Source organism: Neofelis nebulosa, chromosome 15 (assembly GCF_028018385.1).
Source record: "Neofelis nebulosa isolate mNeoNeb1 chromosome 15, mNeoNeb1.pri, whole genome shotgun sequence".
NCBI classification, from domain to species: Eukaryota; Metazoa; Chordata; class Mammalia; order Carnivora; family Felidae; genus Neofelis; species Neofelis nebulosa.
In genome coordinates, this window is record NC_080796.1 from 19,607,891 (window position 1) to 19,619,959 (window position 12,069).

Sequence of the window (12,069 nt, forward strand, 5' to 3'; positions counted from 1 at the left end):
AGTATTGCTTGTTTTTTAATTCGTCAATTTTCCAGTTTTCTTCTGTTGTTGAATTTTAATTTCATCCCATTGTGGCTGGAGAAAAGGATTCGTATACCTGTCTTTTCAGATCCATTGAGACCTAATTTGTGGCTTACACATGGTCCAACCTGGAAAATGCGCTATGCACATTTGAAAAGAAATCAAGTGCTTTTGTGGTTGAGTAGAGTGTTCTGTAATGCCTGTTAGATTTAGCTGCTCTCTGATGTTGTTGAAGACCTCCATCTACTGAGAGTTAAGTATTAAAATCTTCTATTATTATAGAGCTATTTCTCCCTTTAATTCTGTCAGTTTCTTCCTATATTTTGCTGGTCTGTCATCAGGTCCACAGTGTTCATAATTGTTATATATTCTTGCTGTATTGAAACTTTTATTAATATATAGTGTTTTTTATCCTTTTAACCTGTGTTGATATAAAGTCCATTTTGGCTAATATTCCTCTAGCCACTTTTGCTCTCTTTTGGTTACTATTTGCTAAAGTAACCAATTTCCATTCTCTCACTTTCAGTCTGTTTGTGTCTTTGGATTTAAAGTGAGTCTCTTGTGGGGTGCCTGGGTGGCTCAGCTGGTTGAGCATCTGACTCGATTTCTGCTCAGATCATGATCCCAGGGTCATGGGATTGAGCCCCCAGTCGGGCTTCACGCTGGTCATGGAGCCTGCTCAAGATTCTCTCTCCCTGTGCCCCCTCTCTGCTGCTCACGTGCTCTCTCAAATTAAAAAAAAAAAAAATTCTCCTGTAGACAGCATATGGTTAGATCACGCACTTTAGCTTTTTCACCAGTCTCTGTCTTTTGTTTGATTGGAGAGCTTAATCCATTTACTGATAAGGAAGGACTTCTGTCATTTTGTTATTTATTTTCTTTAGACCCTACAGCATTTTGTCCCTCATTTCTTGTATTACTATCTTTTTTTATGTTTAGTTGATTTTTTTTGTAGTAAAACATTTAAATTTATTTCTCATATCCTTTGTATATATTCTATAGTTATTTTCTTTGTGGTGACGATGGGGATCACATTGAACATCCTAAAGTTATAGCACTCTAATTTGAATTTATAGCAGATTAACTTCAGTTACACACACACACTCCGCTCCTTTACAGCTCTGTCCCTACCTCTCTGGTTGTGGATGTCACAAAATTATATCGTTTACATTGTGAGTCCCCAAACCTAAACAAATAATTCTTTTGAATGCATTAGTCTCTTAAACTATATATAAAACATGTAGAGTTACAAACCAAAGTTACAGTGATACTAGCTTTTCGACAGTAATCTTTTAAGTTGATTTATTTAAGGGAAAGAGAAAGAGAGAGAAAGAAAGAGAGAGAGAATCCCAAGCAGTCTCTGCAGTGTTAGCATGGAGCTTGATGTGGGGCTCAGACCCATGGACTGTGAAATCATGAGCTGGAATCAGGAGTCAGATGCTTAGCCAACTGAGCCACCCAGGCATCCCTAGACAATAATTTTTTTTTTTTTGAGACTAAAAGACATTAGTCTCTTAAACAATGTAGAACAGAAAAAGTGAAATTGCAAATAATACTAGCTTCCATTTAACTTTATATATATAATTTTTTTTCCCTTTAAATGGCTTCAGTCTGCTGTCTAGTTTCCTTTCATTTCACCTTTCAGGATTCCTGTGAACATTTCTGGTAAAGCAGCTCTAGTTGTAATGAACTCCCTCAGCTTTTGCTTGTCTGGAAATGTCTTAATTTCTCCCTCACTTTTGAAGGACAGTTTTACCAGATATAGGATCCGTGGTTGGCAGGTTTTTTGTTTTTCATTTTTCCTTCAGGTGCTTTGGATATATTGACCCTCTGCCTTCTGGCCTCTAAAGCTGCTGACGAAAAAATCTGCTGATCATTGTAGTGAGGCTCCCTTGCACGTGATTAGTTGCTTCTCTTGGGCTGCTTCCAGATGATCTCTTTATCGTCGGCTTTTGCAAGTTTGATTATAACGTGTCCTGGAGTGAGTCTCTTTGAGTTCATCTTATTTGCACAGTGTTGAGCTTCTTAGGTGTTTCTATTCGTGTCTTTCCTCAGACATGGGAAGTTTTCGGCCATTATTTCTCCAGAAAATGTTCCCTGTGCCCCCTTCTCTTCTCCTAGAACTCGTATAACATGTAAAGGGCCTGCTCGATAGCACCCCACAGGGCGCTTAGGCTGTATTCACTTTGCTTCTATCCTTTTTCTTTCTGTTCACATGTGATAATTTTCACCTTCCTACCTTTAGATTTGTGGGGTTTTTTCCTCTGCTGGCTCAAATCTGCTTTTGAATTCCTCTAGTGAAGTTTTCATTTTAGGTATTGTGCTTTTCGGCTCCAGAATTTCTTTCTGGCTCCTTTTTATGTTTTCTATCTCTTTATTAGTGTTTCCAATGTGCTCATATATCTTTTTTTTTTTTTCTTTTAACTTTCTCCACATTTTCCTGTAAGTCTTTGAACATCCTTAAGGCAATGATGGTTTTAATGGTTTTTAAATTTTTTTTTTCAACTTTTTAATTTATTTTTGGGACAGAGAGAGACATAGCATGAACGGGGAAGGGTCAGAGAGAGAGGGAGACACAGAATCGGAAACAGGCTCCAGGCTCTGAGCCATCAGCCCAGAGCCTGACGCGGGGCTCGAACTCACGGACCGCGAGATCGTGACCTGGCTGAAGTCGGACGCTTAACCGACTGCGCCACCCAGGCGCCCCTTTAATGGTTTTTCTAGCAGATCTTCTATCAAATCTTTTTCAGGAACATTTTGTGTTCATCTATTTTTTTTTTACTTTGAACAGGCCTTACTTTCTTGTTTCTTTGTATGCCTTGTGACTTTTTGTTGAAAGCCGGACATTCGAATCTAATTAATTGGTAATCCTGGAAATCAGATTCTTCCCCTTTCCCAAGGTTTCAGTTATTGCTTTTGTGTATTGTTTTTTTTTATTGTTGCAGGCTCTCTGTTCACGGATCAGCCTGAGGTGCAAACTTAAGATCTTCTCAGGTCTTTCTTGAGCTTGCACCTTTCCTTGCGCATACATGGTCACTTTCTAATTTTCCCCACATAGGCACTTGCTTTTGAATGTCCTTGTCTTTAATAACTGTCTATCTCCCAAATGGGGAAAAAGAAAAATGAAGGGGGAGAAAGGGCACTGGCCACTTAAAATCCCTAGAAATCACTTTAGTTTGAGGGGAGGGGGCTTGCAACAATGCGGGGAGTGGAAAAATAATTGCCACCCGCCCTCTTTGTCTGCACCTCTGTGATCAGAAGCCACAACCAGCAATTAGAGCACAAATCCCTGATATTGGAGGATAGGGTCCAATAAACTGTGTGTAGCTGCTCTGGGAACATGTGCACAGCTTCCTGCCATGGGACTGAGAAACTGACTGAAATTAACCTCAATTTACCATCCAAGCCTTACCCCTGGAAGTTTCAAGCCTTTAACAGACTCTGGAGTTTTAAATTAATTATATTAGACAGATTCTGCCAGTGCAATTGTTGCCTAGGTGGAGAGACAGTTTCTGGTGTTTCTGACTCCTCCAGTCTCCCAGAATCCTCTCTGCTTCCCAGTATTTATTGCCCTCCATGCCTCAGTCTAGATATTTTCTTCTGGTCTATTTTTCAGCTCATTAATTCTCTTTGGAACTGTGTCAAATATCCAGTTAAACTTATTTACTGGGCTTTCTAGTTCAGTCATCTTTTTCCATGCTAGAAATTCTATTTAGTTTTTACAATTCTAATGGTGAAATTCTCATCTTATATGTTACTTTGGTTATATGAATTATTAATGTTTTTAAAGATTTATTTTTTTTAATGTTTTTATTTATTTATTTTGAGAGAGAGAGAGAGTGCTAGCAGGGGTGAGGGGCAGAGAAAGAGGGAGAGAGAATCTTAAGCAGGCCCCGTGCTCAGCACAGAGCCCAATGTGGGGCTCGATCCCACGACTGTGAGATCATGACCTGAGCTGAAATCAAGAGTCGGGCACTTAACTGACTCAACTACGCAGGGGCCCCTTAATTATTAATCTTTTAAGTCCATGCCTGTTTTCCCTAATACCTGGGCCACCTACTTCTGTTGTACGTGTCGTTTCTCTTGGTCTTGTCTCTTAATATGTCTGGTTTTGCTTCTCTGTTTTAGGATCAAATGCTGGACATTTTGTATGAAAATTACGGTGACTCTGGATGTGATATTTCTTCATAGAGGATTCAACCTATCTTAAAGGACAACAGAGAGGCAAATCAGCTCAATTCATTTTGTGACTGAACTCAATGTTGGTAAGAGTCAGCCTACGTCTGATTTGTTTTCTTTCTTAGGATATAGTTATCTAGATCTCCTAACAGAGAGCCTGAAGTGTTTCTCATGGATTCTCCTTGGTATGCCATGAACTTCAATTGTGGTCTTCTTGGCCCTTGTCAGGTTGCCAGAATCTCTGATCTGCTTTTTATTCACATTGCCTCTTAACCTTTGGCCTTGTGCAGCCTAACTGGCAACTACCTCGGGGGGGGGGGGCGAGAACGATTGTGAATATTGGTCTCATTTGTCTCAGTCTCCCTCCTTTATGAAATCTCAGCAATCCCGGATTCACATGTATCTTCCTTTAAGGTCATACAATTGATAAAGCTCTGCCGGGACTCAAGTCCTTCCCTCTTGTTGCTCTATGCCAAAAGGTGGCAGAGAACCCAAGGATAAAGAGAGAATGGATCAAGTTTGGTTTACCTCAGAAAGCGTTCTTTCTGGAACATGATTACTTCCATGAGCCAACCACTGAGTCCTGGTTGCCTTAGAAGCCCTCTGATATTCAGGGTGAAGACGGCATAAGTACTTCAGATTTTTCCAGTTGCTCTCTGAGGGAACAATGTTGGTCCGCTACACACGACCATGTCATAACCCAAAGTGGAAATGGTGAACTATTGTTGAGTATTTACTGTGTGCCAGGCACTCCGATGGATCCTTACCTGTGTTGGCTCACATTTTTTCAGCAGTGAGCCAACTTGCCGAAGCTCAGACAGACTAAGTAACTTGCTCAAAATTTTTGAGAGGCAGAACCAAGGAACGTACCTCCACAGCCTCTAAAGCTCTACTCTCTCTGTCACGCTAGGCTCCAAATAGCCTGTCTGGGAACGGCTAAAGATTAATGGTCATTTAGTCCAAAAACAACATAAAATTGGATATCCGAGATTCGGTCTACTAATTTTTAATGGAGAAACTAAGATACCTGACAAATTAGAGCGCTCAATAAACCACACCCTTCAAACTTTGAAGGAAGTGATTCGGACTTCTGGCTTAAAGAGCAGAAGATACAAGAAAAATTTCAGAAAGAGGAAAGGATCAAAAGGTGAGTGTTTTTGTTTTGTTTGTTTTTTATCATGTATGTTGGGAGGGACGGTTCTGGTGTTTTAAATATGAAGCTGGACACCAGGTTCCTGAAAAGCAAAGGTATGTATTGTGTAAGAGAGGTGAATAGTGACTTTAAGTGAATGGGTCCTGAGCTGCAAAGTGTTGAAATAATACATTATTTCAGACTTTAAAATTCAAAGATTCATAAATCCCGCTCTACCAATTCTTCCTTCTGTAGTGCTGAGAATGAGACAAGAGTGTCAGGAAAATGTGACAACTAGAGGTGTTGGTAGCTACAGCTGGCCTTATCTACAGTCATACCTTTTGTATTAAGTTCTTCGCACACCTGCTATCTCACGGTACCCTTTCGAGGTGAGCCAGGAAAAAAAAAATGTCGCCGAAATGTGTTGCTACTGTTTACCGTAAACTTAAAATAAGGCATGATAAAAAAAAATAGATATGATCAAAAAAATAGAAAAAAAAGAAGATAATATATATTACACCTAACCTAACAAGTGTAACTGGCCAAGAGAAGACACAGCCAGTTTGTTTACGTATGGACCACTGTTAGAGGCAGAGGGGACAATGGGAGAGAGGAGAAGAGAGAGCCCTGTCCGGGAGTAGGGGTTTGTGCAAGGGCTCCAAAGAAGAAAGCAGGTGGAGACTGGGCCGTGCTTGGCTCCAGATTTATGAAAGCAGCAAGCCAAAGACGGTTATCCAAAGCGGCACACCCACTGGGTATGCTATAAATAAGCACTCAAGTCAGCCGAAGGGCCTTACGGGGTTTCAAATCAGCCAAGCTTAGCCGGGCCCAAAGCGTTTTGTACCTATCCTGTAAGAGTCCACCTCACTTTTGCTTGGCCTAGAAACAGAGCTCCAGGGCCCAGAGGTTGGGGAGCCCGCAGAGGCAGCAAGCCAGCCTGGGACCTCAGCTCAGATGTCTCGTGCGGGGCCAAGAATCCAGCGAGCACGCAGGTTCTCTGGTTCTCAGAGTGTGATACAAAAAACCAGCAGGCTTTAGCTGTTCTGGCGCAGGAATGAAGGGTCAGCAATGGTTTCCCTGGCAGCGCTGTGTGCTGCTGCCTGCCTAGAACCCTTCCCGGTTTTCAGCTTCTTAGTCACATGCGTATGCCTGTCCTTAAAGGATTTTTCTAAAACAGGAAGATAGCAGGAATTTAGCCTCCTGTTTCTCAGTGGTGCCCGGAGCTACCTGAAGCCCCGGCCATCTGAGCCTAAGGGAAAGAGCAGAGGAAGGAAATTCACGTTTGTCGAATAACGACTATGGTAAGGCACTTTGCTTTTGTTTTCTTAATGTTCCCAACAGCCATGTGTGGTCCCTCTGAATTCGCCTGGTGAGAAGGGCTTGAGTTCCTCAGGAGAGACAAGGTAGAGTACCTGCACATTCGTATTTCCTCCGAGGGCATTTGGCAAGGCATCCCGACGAGTTGTTATGTTTTATGTCACATGAACACTCTATAATAACCATAGCTATGCATTCGCACGTAATGTCGCCTGTTCGTTCGCTCCAGTATGACTTAGTCTTCAGCACCAATGCAACAATCACTTGGTGACTGTTTGGTGACAGATTTGATGCCAGCTAGATAAAACAGGCCGACCTTAGCGACTGCCTGGATAAGCCAGAGTTGGTGTCAAAGAGGCAGGAATTTGGGGTCATTCCTTGGTTTCCTACTGGGGAAAGAGGAGGAGCATGGAGCGATTAGGTCAGTTTAGTTTTGGACATGTTGAGTTTAAGGTTCCGGAATGAATGAATGAATGAATGTCAGCAAGAAGACAGCGATTTTTTCTTTCAGGGCTGACTATATGCTGAGCACTGTGTTAAATGGCTTGCATACATTCTCATTTAATGCTTGCAAATATGCCGGTAGGGGCCATGATTAGCCCTATTGGAAAGATGAGTAAACTGGGGCGTAGAGAATTAAGTAACTTGCTCAATTTGCCCCAGGTGACTGTCAGTAGACGAGAAAGCTTAAGATTTAGATATTAGACTCACTGTCAAACAAGAGGCAGCTAGTGCATGAAAATCTATGAGATCTTATAGTAACAACCTGTTTAATGGAAAGGACAGTGAAGACAGAAGGCAGGACTCCGGAGAATATTAATATTTAAGGAGTAAGCTAAAGCAAAGGAGTACTCTATGAAGACCAAGAAGTGCTCAGAGAAACAGAGGGCCAGGAGAAGAAATTTCAAAACGAGAGTGTTTGATACTGTCAATTACAGCTGAGGCACTTAACAAACTGAGGTCTGAGAATATTCATTGCACTTGCCAATGTGATTACAGATTACAGATATCTTTTTAAAATTTTTTAATATGTATTTATTTTGGAGAGAGAGAGAGAGAGAGAGAGAGAGTGAGCGGGGGAGGGGCAGAGAGAGAGAGAGCGCCTGCGCGCTCTAGTGCGGGAGACAGAGACCCCAAAGCAGCCTCCAGGCTCTGAGCTGTCAGCACAGAGCACGACTCAGGGCTCGAACTCATGAACTGAGATCATGACCTGAGCCGAAGTCGGACGCTCAACCAACTGAGCCACCCAGGTGCCCCCAGATTACAGATATCTTTAGCTGAAGCTGGCCCAACGGTGCATGCAAAGTTAGTATCCAGTGGTGAAATGGCCCCCGGGGCATATATTGGGCTTCCCAGCCTGGAGTAGGATGGACACATTATCCATCTTATGGGTGTGTGTTTTTAGTCCTATTTTGGAAATGTGTTTTTAGTCCAGTTTTCTTTCATTCTTGCAAAATTTCAAAATAATAAAATAGGGCTATTGGATGGAGGTGGGTGTGGGTAGAGAGCATTCACCCAATGCGTGGGATGTTCCTAAAATGCCACCTATGGTTATAAGAACCAGAATTGGGAGGGCAAAGGAGAGTTTCTTTCAAATCTGGCAGAGAGGCTTCTTCTCAGAAACATTAAAATATGACACCCCTGTTGAATCGATCTTGCATCTCATTTTCTTCCCCTGTTTCATCGCCTATGAATATATAATATATTAGATTGTCAACCAGGAGCAGGAGAACATTTCTACCCCCAAAGCGTATTATTTGCATGAGGGTGGCATTGTCTTGTTTATGTGTTGTGGGACCTGTGACCTGTCACATGTGATTATCACGTCAGCTTATTAACACATCAGGGAGTGCAACTCCTGGTTTCCACCTCAGGGGGAGAAATGCTTAGGGTGGGGGACATTCTGCTAGCCAGATGAGGCAGTGTTCTGCCAGTTCCCCGTGCCAGGGAAACCCTGGACAGTGATCAGTACCAAACCTGCCTATGAATAGGACCACCCAAGGGCACGTGGCTAGAAACCAAACCTCCTTCCTACCATGGTCTGATCTCTCGTCATGTTTCCTTGCTAGTCCCAGCTTTGCTCCCACTTGCTTATGGAGGAATCCAGAGACAGGAGTTCGTTTTCAAACAGGGCAGGGCAGAAGGAAGGGTTGCAAAGGCGTGCTCAGATGCTGGAAGGATCATGTGGAAGAGGGTTCTGTTTAGCTGCATCACCCAGCGCTTCAGAATTTTAATAAAGATTGATGGATGGATGGAAGTCAAAGTGAAAGCCAAGGAAAGATCTACACATGTTCAGAGATTGTGAGTTCGAAATGCTCTCCTTCCAAGTCTTCCCAAAAGGAAATCACAGGGGGAAAGCAAAGTAGTGATTAAGGAACTAAACAGGCCACAGCGTTCTCTGGGGCCTTCTAAATTCCCAGGCCAGGCCTGCTGCCTGCTTGCTGAGATGGGCATGTGCTCCCGGCCACAGCTTCCCTTCTTCTGACATCTTTCTGCCAGATGGTCCTTCTTGAATTCTAGAGGTGCTTGGCCCTTCTGATTCCTGCAACCTGAGCCCAGAGATCTTTGATCCACCAATTTTCCCCTCCCTCCACCCCTCCAGTGAACAAGGCCTGGCGCCTGGACAGCAAGGGGAGGCCAGGCTGCGACCTTGGGTGCTCTGGAAAGGCATTCTCCTGCCCACCTCTGTGTGCCTAAAAGAGAGCACCTGGCGGCGCTGGCTCTGAGGGTCCCAGAGAGCCTTCTCCGGCCTGGCCGGCTGGCGGCACAAACCCGTGCTTTTCACCATTTTACTTGGGCGAACTGCGCTCTCCAGTCAGTCTTGAGTCTCCCTGTAGGGTTATCCCGATGGCTTTTAATTACGATCCAGCAAATCCAGAATCTCAGCAAATTACAAATGTATGTAAACATAATCAGGATGTGGATCTAATCCACTAGCAATTGTTAATAGAAAAAAAAGGGGGGGAGGAAAAAAACTAAAAAGGTCTAAACAAGTAAAAAAAAAATCAATTCTGCAGGGTCTATGCCTCGGGGATTTGCTTTCTTGGGGATCCTGCCCGCTCCTTCTTCTAGCCCACCCTGCAGCCCCGACTCCCTGCGGTGATTTGGGGCGGAGGCTGGGGGATTCTGGGGCTTGACCCCTGCAACGGCGGCCTACGGGATGCCCTGGGAAGGAGCTGCCTTCGGGAGGGCTGAAGAGCTCCGCGAGCCTTCTCTCCCGCGGCCTCCTCCGCAGAATTCCAGAAAAAGCGCTCTGGGTCTGCGAGACGGGGACCCTGCCTCCTGCCTGGAATCCCTGTCCCAACACTGGCATCTCTCTTTCCCAAGTTCCAGTTTCTGGACCCTGCCCCCACTCCCTCACCAAGGTCCTCAAAGGCCACCCCAATTGCTGGAGCAGGGCTCCCAGACTCGGGCTTCCGGAGCCCCTGCAGGGGCCGCTTCGCCAGCGCTGAGCGAGCCCCACGCAGGCGGCGGTATTCGAGCTCTCACTCCCGGAGACATTTTAGGGAAATGCTGTGCATCGAAACTTCTATATAATATAACATATATACACACATACACATATTTAGTCGGCAAATGTTAAGCAAATGTGTCTGATGTTTTTGTGGAAGCCGTTAGCATCCTCGTTGGTAGTGGTAGGACTGGTTGACATTATTACACGAATGACAAGTGGATGATGTTAAGGGAGTGCCTGATCCCTCCCGAGAACACGGGGGAGTAGAAGTGGAGACTTCCGACTCTGTTTCCAACGGCCCATCCCTGATCTCCCCCGTCGCTACCTCTCGGTCAGTAACCAGACCGCCCGACCGCATACCAGGGACAAGGCAACTTTCTCCGAAGGGCGATCTTCCTCGACTGACAGATAGCTGGGTCGGTCTCCAGGGGCAGCAGCACGTTCCGGGGGGCCGTCTGAAGCCCCACGGCCTCTTACCCAGCCCTTTGTCCCAAAGGGCAGTTCGGTCAGTGTCAGGACGGAAAGAAACGTGAAATTCAACTGTAAATGAGGGCGGAGAAGGCGGGAGAGGCCCGGGCCCGTTCCGGGTCTGAGCAGGCTAGGGGAGAGCGGGGGAGGCTGCCCCCGGCTGCGGGAACAAACCCAGCGGTGCCTCGCGCTCGGCGTGCGGGGACGGGGGAGACGGCCCCTCGGCCTTTCCCCCTAAGCTCATCCAGCAGGACGTCTGGGGAAAACCTCTGCGCGATCGAGTCGCGTCCGTTCGAGCGAGCGGGTGGCAGTGCCACGTGAGGCGCTCGGCCTGGGCTCCCAGAGGCTGCGGTGCTGGAAATCCCCGCGGAGGGCGTCCGGCGCGGCGCCCGCACTCGGTGCGGGCCCACCCGGGTGCGCGTCCGCCTCCCATCGGCGTCCCGCTAGCCCCGCCGCGCCGCTCGCACGGGCCCAGACGCGGACAGATGTTTACTGCTTGGAGCCCCGACCGCTGGGGAGACGCGGGGAGACGCAGCGACCCGCGCGGCGCACCGCGCGGCGCTGGCGGGGCTTTGGGCTCCCGGTCGGGGGTGCGCGCGGGCCGGGTTGGGGCGGGGGAGGGCGAGGGGATGGAAATAGGAGGGGGCAGTGGGTGGACTAATGATGAAAAAGTCTCCTCCATCCCGGCTCCTTAATTAAATGCATGGAAAGAACCGAGGCGAGCACATCTGGTTTCAATCTGCAGCCCTTTGATGGCATCAAATGTTCTTTTCCCAGATCAGGGCTGGGAGTTCTGGGCTAACTATGGCCGTTTGGAGCCCAGAAAGCATTTACACACACTCGGACCCCTCTTTCTCTCCAGTAGAGCCTCTCGGCTATAGGAGGAGGGAAAAAAAGGGGGGGGGGGAGTCTAGTAATCAAGGCAGTGGGAAAGTGTGTGTGTGTGTGTGTGTGTGTGTGTGTATTTGAAGAACATAAAATGCCACAAATAAGCACTTAATATTTTACTTACTCGTCATATAGTAACTCATTTCTAATGAGACTATTAAAGCTGTTACCAAATTCCAACAGGTCATGAAAAAAATCCCTCAGCACCTCTCTGTTCCTTGTCAAGTCAGGGCTCAGCAGACAGACGGCAGAGCATTATCCGTAGACTTGGGGGTTCCTCTATCCCTCCGCGTCCTTCCTCTTACCCCCCCCCGCCTCGCCCCCCGCCGCCCGCCCAGGCACCCGGGCCGGACCCTGAACGAAGCAGGAGCCTCGCCCGGCCGGCCGCTCGCTCCAGGAGTGCCCCTGCCTTCCGAGCATCTGGGCAACGCGACCCTCCCGGCTTAGCGTCGTCGCCTGGGGAAGCGACCTTGGCCGCACCAAAGAGGTTACGAAATTGGCCAGGGTGGGGGGAGGCGAGAGCAATTATGCTACACTCGCAGAGTCCTTTCCTCCGGCTAAATAAATATGTAAATTTCCCACTGCCCTGGCCCCGGGATTCCTAGCGGCG